The 10,297-nt window shown below is 53.0% G+C and overlaps 1 long non-coding RNA gene across 1 annotated transcript; it reads right to left on the bottom strand.

The window, feature by feature from the left end:
* Positions 1-8,926: 8,926 nt before the first annotated feature.
* On the bottom strand, positions 8,927-9,323 carry LOC120967762 (uncharacterized). The gene is made up of 2 exons (XR_005761468.2): positions 9,232-9,323; positions 8,927-9,141 (listed from the first exon to the last, which is right to left on the bottom strand). It is a non-coding gene; the product is annotated as an uncharacterized lncRNA (long non-coding RNA).
* Between the last annotated feature and the right edge of the window lie 974 nt (positions 9,324-10,297).

The raw sequence follows: 10,297 nt of genomic DNA, 5'->3' as shown, positions 1-10,297 counted from the left end.
GAGTCCCCCTCGGCCTCGTCGCCCCGGCTTCTCCGGAGCCCGCCTCGCTCCCCGCACGGATTTGGTGGCGCAGCTGATGCGGCGGCCTTCGGACCGCTGGTCTGCGCCGCGCCCCCACCCTATGAGCGTCCCCGCCTCAAATCCATCGTGGTATGTCCTCCCCCCTTGCCAAATCCGGCAGTCGACGCCATTGATGAGGGATGGACAATTTATCAGTCCCGCAAGAATAGGAAGGCCAGCCCGGATCCGACGGCCACTGGGATGCATCAGCAGGGCAATAGGCCTCATCCTCGCCTCAACCACCGCTCCTCGCCGGGCAGAGACGCCTTCTTAAGTAGGTTCAAAGGGCTCTGCCTCCGCTGCCTCAGTCCCCGCCACCGTAGAATCGACTGCAGAGATCCTCTCCGCTGCATCATCTGCAAGCTGCAAGGCCACTACGGCCGTGAATGCCCGCAAAATCCACGCAACAAGGGTAGGGGTTGTAGTGCTACGCGCCGACCCGTGCACGAGCGACTCGTCTTCCCCCCGCCCGCGAGCTTGTGGCTGGCATTGCCGGTCGCCGACCGCGCACCCATGGAGCCGAGCCTCATCGACCACTCCCGCCGGCCGCGCAACAACCACAAGGTCATCGCATCCTCCCCTGCGCTGGAGCACCAGGCGTTCCTGCTCCACCAACACGCCGTGGTGGTCACGGCGGTCGGCACCACTGCGCACGCGGCCAACCCCCTTTCCATTGGCCGCGCGCTAGAGAAGGAGTTCAAGATCCTGCCCCACCTGCTGCGCGTCACCAACCACGACCCCGAAGACTTCTTCGTCTTCTTCACCATGCCCGCCCACAAGGACCTCGTGGTGCAGCGCGGCTCGCTGTCCGTCGACGGCGTGCTGTTCCTGCTTGAGCCATGGCGGGAGGATGCCCACGCCGTCCGCCTCAAGTGGATGCTGCACGTGCGCGTGGTCATCGAGAAGCTGCCCATGACCCTCTGGACGCTGGAGGGCGCGGTGGAGGCCATTGGGGACAAGGTGATCGTCGACCGGCTGGACAGCCGCACGCACGAGCGCGCCGACACCAAGCTTTTTGCGTGCTGGATCTGGTGCTGGGACACCGCCCACATCCCAACCAGGCGTACCATCTGGAAGCATGCTAGGAGGGCGGGCCGCGTCGACAAGATGCTGGGCTACTCCCCTCCGAGCCGTGCGGTGGCGCCCCCTCCCGAGCTGCTGCAGTACGACCTCCTGCTGCAGCTCGACCACGTCGAAGACTGGACGCCGCTCTCGCCGCGGTCGTCCCGTACGCCCCAGAGCGGCATCCCCTCGGACGACGACGAGCCTGATGAGCGCCCATACCCCGCGTCGAGCCGGGTGTCTGGACGCCTCGGGTGGAAGATGGCAGACGCGGCCCTGAGCCCGCGCTGTCCATGCGTTCGCAACCCGTGTGGCGGCCACGGGCTGCCGGGGCATGCCTTCAGGCGAGGCCAGGCGTGACCGCAATGAAGATGACACCGGCTACAAGCGGCGCTCGTGGAAGGATACGCTCCTCGGCATGGGACGCGCGAAGGACCCCGCCCCAACGGCCGCCCCAGCGCAGCCGCATCCCGGTGTCTCGCCACCGTTAGGGCGCTCCTCGGGGCCGGCACCTTTGCCACGACAAGCAGCTGCCGCTCGCCCTAGCCAGGAGCAAGGAGCCGGCGCGGTCCAGCGCGTCCCAACACTAGTCCAAGTTCAGGAGCAAGGGGCCTGCTGGGCACAAGGCGGCCCGGGAGGGCACATCCAACGGCGTCTCCGTGTCCGCCCCGCCACGCCAGTTGGTCCAGGCCCCGGCGCCGGCTCCTGCGGCAGACCCGGTGTCTGAATTCTTCGAGAGCGCAAAGAAGACCCTGACGCCCCCGCGCAGACCTGACGATCAAGCCTCGAAGATTGACGCGATCATCGCAGCCAAGCTGGACAGGCCTCTCACCTTCACCAACGAAGAGGGCGAGGGCAGCGACGAAACCCTGGATCTGGGGCCTGCCCTCTCCCTCGCTTGCCACACCCCTCAGGTGGCACGCACGCACGCGCTGCAGCTTGGTGAAGTCACCCAGAAGGTCACGGAGATGCAGCTGCAGGGCGAAGACGAAGACCTGGCGCCTCAGCCCCTCTTCATCTCCCTCCCTCGTGCGGTGATCGGCAAGCCGCCGGCCCATGACAAGACGCCCGCCAAGACAAGAGCTTCCCTGAAGCCGACCAGGTAGAGTGCTAGACAGGCCAAGAACCCATCAACGGTTCCGGTCTCACAGAGGGCCACGCTCCGCATCGTGCAAGGGCTGGGAATCCTTGGTCCAAAGGAAAAGATGACGGCCCAGGCGGCCGAAGCTCTCATCCGCCGTTTCGACGAGCCGCTCTCGGACGCCGACATCGCTGCCATTGCAAATCTCACCCGCCTCGACGCCCGTGCCCTCAAGCTCATTGCGGGAGCACATGATCAGGATAGTGAGGCCCCGGGGCCATCCGCTGCACCATGCCAGTAGTTCTATGTAGTTCTGCCCATCGACGACGGCCAGCCATGTACTGGGTTGAGCTAGGTTTAGTTATGATTCCGCAATTCTGTACCAGTAGAAGGGATAGGAGGTGTAGTGCTTGCTGGCGGGGTTTGGGCCTATGGGTGGCCGCCGGCAACCCCCAGATAGATGGATGGTGTATCTGTGTTTCCCTTCAAAGTTTCTCCGTCGTTGGCAGACTACCTTGCGTGATGGACTCTTAGTTCATCACAGGAGCCTCCTTTGGTTTACAAATGGATAACACCACCTCCCCTATAATGTGTTGGAATGTAAGAGGACTAAACACCCCGGCTCGTCGATCTGTAGTGTGTGACACCGCGAGCGCGCATAGACTAGACATTCTATGCCTTCAGGAGACAAAGATTGAGATATGGTCGCCGGTGATAGCTAGGGAAATAGGAGGGGGCAGGTTAGATGACTGCGCCGTGCTGCCGACCATAGGAACGCGAGGAGGAATTGCCATCTTCTGGAACTCCGGCAACGTCTCCGTCCAAACTCACGCCATAGGCCAATTCTCCATCACGGCTAGAGTTAGTCTTATTGGATCCCAAAGCTCTTTCTGGCTCACGACGGTTTATGGGCCAGTAGACGAGGTGCGCAAGGACGAGTTCCTTGCTGAGATCGCCAGGGCGGCCCCTCAGCCTGGAGAGGCTTGGCTAATCAACAACGACTTTAACATCATATATGAGGCTAGGGACAAGAGCAACAGTAACATTAACCGCATGATCATGGGAAAGTTTAGAGCAGCTATCGATGCGGCGGGCCTACGCGAAATCAAATGCAAAAACCGCCGCTTCACTTGGAGCAACGAACGACGGAACCCGACCCTAGTTAGCATCGATAAGTTCTTTTGCACAATTGCTTGGGAAAACCTCTTCCCGACGCATCTGCTGCACGCTGCATCCACCTCGTGCTCCGACCACTGCCCTCTGCTTCTCGCTGCTGCGGCAGCCCCTCGTCGGCAGGCAAGGTTCAGATTCGAATCCTTCTGGCCACGACACCCACACTTCTACGAAACTGTAGATAGGGCATGGAATCGACCAACTATGGGCCACTGCGCCTTCGCTAGGCTAAACACAAAGCTGGGTCGGGTGGCCAAAGACCTAAAGATCTGGAGCAAATCGCTGTTTAGTGACGCGCGACTGCAGCTACACCTCGCCACTGAGATAGTTCTAAGACTAGACATAGCACAGGAGCGTAGGAGCCTCTCCGATGATGAGTTTCATCTAAGAAAGGCTCTTAAGCTGCGGATTTTAGGCCTGGCTGCAGTAGAGTGAGCTCAGAAAAGGCAGGCATCACGTATTACCTGGCTGTAGGCTGGCGATGCGCCAACTGCTTTCTTCCAGGCGAAGATCAACTCCAGAGCTCGCAAAAACTTCATCCACACGCTGCAGGGGCCTGCTGGTATAGTTACTGCCCAGGAGGACAAGGAGACACTGATCCACGATCATTTCCACTCCTTGTTGGGCTCGTCGGCGCCACGGCGTGCCACCATAAACTGGGCAACGCTCCAACTGCCACAGATCCAAGGTGGCGGCCTAGACAATCCCTTCACGGAGGATGAAGTTTGGCTCGCGATCAAATCCTCCCCGGCCGAGCGATCGCTGGGAACGGATGGTTTCTCCGGGACCTTCTATAGAACATGCTGGCCTATCATCAAAAGTGATATCATGGCGGCCTTCTCCCAATTCTACAACCTCGCCGGCAGAAACTTCGCGATGCTAAACACAGCTTTAGTTGCTCTTCTCCCCAAAAAAGATGGGGCTTCCTCTGTTAGTGACTACAGGCCAATTAGCTTAATTCACTCCGTCGCCAAGCTCATCTCCAAGGTCCTTTCGATAAGGCTGGCCATGATCATGCACACTCTCATCTCTCCAGCCCAGTCTGCCTTCCTGCGTACCAAGTGCATCCACGACAGTTTCATGTATGTCCAAATTTGTGTCAAAGCACTCCACAGAAAGAAAACGCCAGCTCTGCTACTCAAATTAGACATCGCCAAAGCTTTCGACAATGTCTCCTGGGAGTACATCCTTGATCTTATGCAGAAATTAGGTTTTAGCGCCGATGGAGAGATTGGATTGCTCTGCTACTATCCACATCATCATCATCCTTTCTCCTCAACGGCTCGTCGGGCCGCAGGATCATGCACCGTCGAGGACTCCGCCAAGGAGACCCTTTGTCTCCTTTCTTGTTTATTTTAGCGATTGATCCACTTCATCATCTTTTAGAGGAAGCTATGCATCGATAGCTGATCGCCCCTTTGCCTGGCCGCGAGCTTAAGCTCAGAGTCAGCTTATATGCTGATGACACGGTTATTTTCGCAAACCCAATACAGTAGGAGATAGATGCGCTACTAGACATCCTTCGAGGTTTTGGAGAATCCACGGGTCTTCACATAAACCCCTCCAAGTCATCAGCTATTCCGATTAGATGCGACAACATCGACCTCACAGCTGTGCTTCAAAACTTGGGGGGGGGGGCAATAGGCACCTTCCCTGCCACCTATCTAGGTCTCCCAATTACTACAACTAGATTAAGGCTAGCTCATCTGCAATTCATCATAGACAGGTTCAAGGCACGCCTGGCGGGCTGGAAGGGCCGGCTCCTACCCATAGCCAGCAGGAGAATCTTAGTTAGATGTGTGCTTAGTGCCATGCCAACTTTTGCACTGACCGTACTGCGGATGCCAAAGAAGCTGCTCAAAGACATTGACAAGCATAGGAGGAAATTCCTGTGGAAGCAAGAGGAAGAGATCACCAGAGCCAGTTGCAAGGTAAACTGGCCGACGGTTTGCACGCCAACACGCACGGAGGCTTGGGCATCCTTGATCTCGAGCGCTTCAGTCGGGCTCAGAGACTGAGATGGCTCTAGATTGCTTGGACGGACCCCGGCCGCCCATGGGTGGGCACTGCGCCGCCTTGCTGCGACCAGGACATAGCCCTTTTCGCAGCTGCAACCACAGTGACAATTGGGGACGGCTCGACGGCCTTGTTCTGGCACTCCCGATGGATCGGTCCCTGCACCCTTGCAGCAGCGTACCCAGGCCTCTACAACCACTCCAAGCGAAAGAGACGGACCGTGCGAGAAGCGATCAGGGACGACAATTGGATCAAAGATTTGAGGCACGAAGACATGCACCCCTTACTGCCAGAGTTCATTCGGCTCAACCATTAGATCATTGCTGCTGCCACAATATTCAGCGAAGGCACCCGAGACACCATCCGGTGGAATCAGGAAGCAAAGGGCCAGTACACAACACGGTCGGCCTATGCAATGCAGTTTCAGGGCCGGCTTCGATCCGACACGGGCGACCTCATATGGAAGACATGGGCACCGGGAAACATCAAGTTCTTCACTTGGTTGCTGCTCAAGGATCACCTCTGGACAAATGATCGCCTCCAACGACGCGGTTGGCCCAACATCTATTTCTGCCAACTCTGTGTCCGGAATTTGGAATCGGTGCACCACTTGTTCTGGTGCTGCCCCACCGCTCTGGCTGTGTGGAGCTCGGTGGGAAGCCAAGGAAACTGCTCAAACCTCATTCCAAGTGACTCATGGAAGACCTCAACTTCGGTTCACATTATGCAGAGGATGGTTGAAGCGACACCGGTAGTTTTCAGAAAGGGGGCAAAAACCATCGTCCTCCTAACTTGCTGGGCAATATGGAGTGAGCGCAACAGCTGCACCTTCAGAGGCAAGCTACCAGCACACATGAATATCAAGAGAGCCATTAGCAACCCCGTCGAGCTTTGGCGACAAGCTGGAGCCATTGGACTGCAGAGCCCCTTCTGGGATCCACCGTGAGGAGTAGGCTACTCTATTTTTCACGGCCGGGAAAATCTCCGGATCCGTCAGCATAATGTTGTAACCTGTGGATGTACCTGGTCTTAGGACCTGCACCCCCCCCCCCCCCTCCCCCCACTTTGTTTCTTCCCGCTGCTTCCTGCTAATGCAATGAAAAGCCAGCAATTGCTGGATCTTTCAAAAAAAATAATGGAAATTTTGGAGCTTTCTGGTTAATTGGGCCTTACGGCCACGCAAAGCCCACTGAGAAACATAGCAACTCGAAGCTGATCTGTAGCACCTGAGTCTACTTAGAAAAGGACGAGCAACCATGTACGTCATATTGAGAAACCAAGGGACGCCTCGCTCGGTCGCCACCACCATCTCCACCTCCTGCGTCAATCTCATGTTCATTCCCGCACCACCACCCCTCTCTCTCGGTCCCTCTCCTCTTTCTCTACACCCAATTGATGTTGCACGTGCCGATGCAGGTACGCGCAGCTAATGGTCAAGACATGCACACCACAACGCATCAGACAGACTGTTCAGGTTTAGATTAAGAACACTAGTGTTAAAGTTTTTTTTATATATAATTAGAAAGACTGTATAGAAGACTTATATTGTATATTGAAACCCCGTGGGTGGAGTCATGCCACCACAACTCCACCACCGCACCAAAAGGTTGTTCTCAGTGTTAAAATGTTGGCTCGCCTTGTTGAGTATTTTCTAGATAAAGAAATATATTTGTGGCACATTCGACACGTTGGATGTAGACATCTGACAAATTACAAAATCATGTGATACAAGGTATACAAAATGTTGAATATCGTGATTATTTAGGAAAGATAGGATAGACTAGGATTTATTTTAGCTTGTCTTGTACTTCAAGATGGTCATGTATTCCTATATATACGCCCATAAGGCTCAAGCAATACAATAACAATTCCACCAATCTTCCTCTCTATTCCCTTCTACACAAATTAGACAGACAACCAGTTAACAAAAATACCAACGATAGAGACGTACATCAAGTAGTTTACCCACCACCTTATTGATAGCACCGACAATACTAATGTTTGTGTATTCTCGGCTCGTTCGGCCTATGCGGCGCGATTCATGGGGAGAGAGGTGTCCCCAACTGCTGCGTTTACCTGGCAGACTAAGGCGCCAAGGCGATGCCGTTTTTTCTCCTGGCTGGTGTTAAGGAACAGATGCTGGACTTCGGATAGACTGGCTCGGCGTGGACCACCCCACCAGGATTCATGCCCATTGTGCAACCAACATGATGAGACCATGCAACACTTGATGATGGATTGTGTATTCGCAAGGCAGATTTGGTCGAACATGGGCCGACTAACGAAGAGGGTGGACCTCGAGCCGAGGCAAAATGAACCAATACAACAATGGTCGATAAGGCAAGATGGGAACTCAATTAGCGGGCGGGCCCATAAAGCCAAATGCCTTCTTGGGATGTGGATGATCTGGAAACAGAGGAATGATGTGGTCTTCAATGGGGAGAGGCCATCCATCCCACGAACCATTCAACGCATACAGGATGAAGGTAGATTATGGGCGAAGGCGGGAATGTTCAAAGGTGACACTGTAGGATTCGAAGTAGAGCAGGAAGCGTGGGGCAGTAGCGCGTAGTCCTGTGTAATTTGGGGTGGTGTCGGACGAAGTCCGCATGTAAATAAGCATATAACTGTGGATTCGTGGATTTGGGGTTCTTTTTCCCCTCCCTTCTCTAATGAATGATATGCACACTCGTGCATATTCGAGAAAAAAATACTAATATTTGTGTTTCATACTTGCAGGAAGTTAATGTATGTGAAAAATAAAAATACACTAAGACCTCCTTTGGTTTACAGGAATTCTAGTGGAATTCCCAAGGATAGAAAATTTTAAAGGAAATTTCCTTTGGAGCTTTTTAGTTTGTAGAAATAGAATCATATTTCTGTACAGGATATGGATCAATCCTTTGTATTTTAAAAAATAGTCTAGACCCGATCGAAAAAAAATCCTATCCTAGAAATCAAATAACATCTCTTTCCATATAGGATTTGAGATGCATGTCATTTCACTTCCTATGATTTTTTTATTCACATAAAATTCATTTCTTCTGAACTAAATGAGGTCTACTTTCATGTAATTGGGAATGATTGTAATCCTGACATAAGCTGACATATTAAAGCTCTCTTTACCACTCAAAAGAAGAAAAAAAACACTAACTTATTGTAGTTCTAAAAACTAGACCAGCGGGGGAGGAGCCCCGCGGCATTGTATTATATTAAAAGAGAAATGTGAGACGCTGAATTTGACCTGAAGAGGGGTCGAACCCAGGTGGTATTATTATATTATATTAAGAGATAAATATGAGACGCTGAATTCGATCTGAAGAGGGCTCGAACCCAGGCCAGCGAGGCGACACAACAACAATCCCACCACTGGCCTATGATATTTCCAATTTCCAACTCAGTTTTAAATTGTAATATTAAGCACTTTATGATATCCACAACTCGCTTTTATATTGTAATATTAAATACTTTATGAGATTTGCAACTCGCTTTCGTGTTCATATTAGACATGAAACAGTCAGAAATAAACAAGTGTTAGCAATTCATCACTCAATTCAATTTAGAAACGTTACAAACATTTCAACACACAACTCATACAATAATCACAGACTGGAATCACAGAAAAGAATTGTGCAGACGATTCTGTGGACAGCTTCCTAAAATCAAGATTGTGGAGAGTCATGAGATGAAAAGAACTGACCCTTGTACCATAACCATCGAGGCGCCCAAAATGCAAGTGCTTCATAGTCCTGCAAAAGAAGAAAAACACAGTCACGTTCACGTTGAAAAACTTCGTTTTCAGTGTCGTTGTTTGAAGACTAACAATTCATTTCCATTACCGGAGGAGTCACCGTACAAATACGAATCCATTTTAAGCTGGATGCACGCGCTAGTGGGCGCAGACAAAAAAAGCGATTGCTGCGAAAAGGAGATGTGTGTAATCTGAACATAGCCAAGGAGGTGTCCAGCTAATGGCTAACTGGCTTGCATTCCTGTGGACGCCGACTCCCGCTTGCATTCCTGTGGACGCCGACTCCCTTTTCCGGTGCCATTTTGCTTTGGCATTGATCTGGGCCAAGCATGTCTCCATCTCGGAAAATATTGGCACGAGTATAATAATTCTAGGATTTCCACACTTGTGAGACTCGAATCAATTTTCAAAGGTACTGAGTGTTAGAGTAGTCATTATGGTATACGACTTCTAGTCCAAGTCAGTTTTGTACCCCTACCCTAAATCGGTTTGTACCCTCTTATATACTCTTGTATGCCGCACCAAATCATCAATAAGCAACAGTTTTATTCAGCTTTTATGGTATCAGATACCGGTCCCAGGGTTTAGGGTATGGCTCCGCCAACGCCGCCGCCGCCGCCGCCTGGCTACTTCGAGCGCCGGGCCGCACTCATCGCCAAGGCTGCCAACGCCGCGGCCGCTTCTCTCTCGGCCCTCACCATAGCTCCACAAAACTACCCTGCACCCATCCTCGCCGCACCAATATCTCTTGCTGACACAATCTCCGACGTCAGCCCCTACATCCCCATAGTTCTTGATCTCGCCGCCCACAACTACTACCATTGGAGACATCTCTTCGATCTCCACCTCGGCCGCTGCAACCTGCGCTCGCATGTCGCCGCCAACTGTCTTCCCCGCCCCGACGATCCGCAATGGTTGAAAGACGATCTCGCGATCGTCCAGTGGTTCTACACCCGCATCACCACCGAGATCTTCAACATGCTCGATCACGACGGCGCCACCGCTGCCAACATCTAGCACTCCCTCCGTCAGCTCTTCCAAAGCAACACCGACGCTCGGAAAAACGCTCTCCACACCGAGCTTCGCAATATGGTGCAAGGAGACGCCCCGGTGAACCTGTTCTGCCAGCGCGTTAAGACCATTGGCGATGAGCT

The sequence above is a fragment of the Aegilops tauschii genome, chromosome 1 (assembly GCF_002575655.3).
Source record: "Aegilops tauschii subsp. strangulata cultivar AL8/78 chromosome 1, Aet v6.0, whole genome shotgun sequence".
Lineage (NCBI taxonomy): Eukaryota > Viridiplantae > Streptophyta > Magnoliopsida > Poales > Poaceae > Aegilops > Aegilops tauschii.
This window is presented reverse-complemented; position numbering and strand designations above follow the sequence as displayed.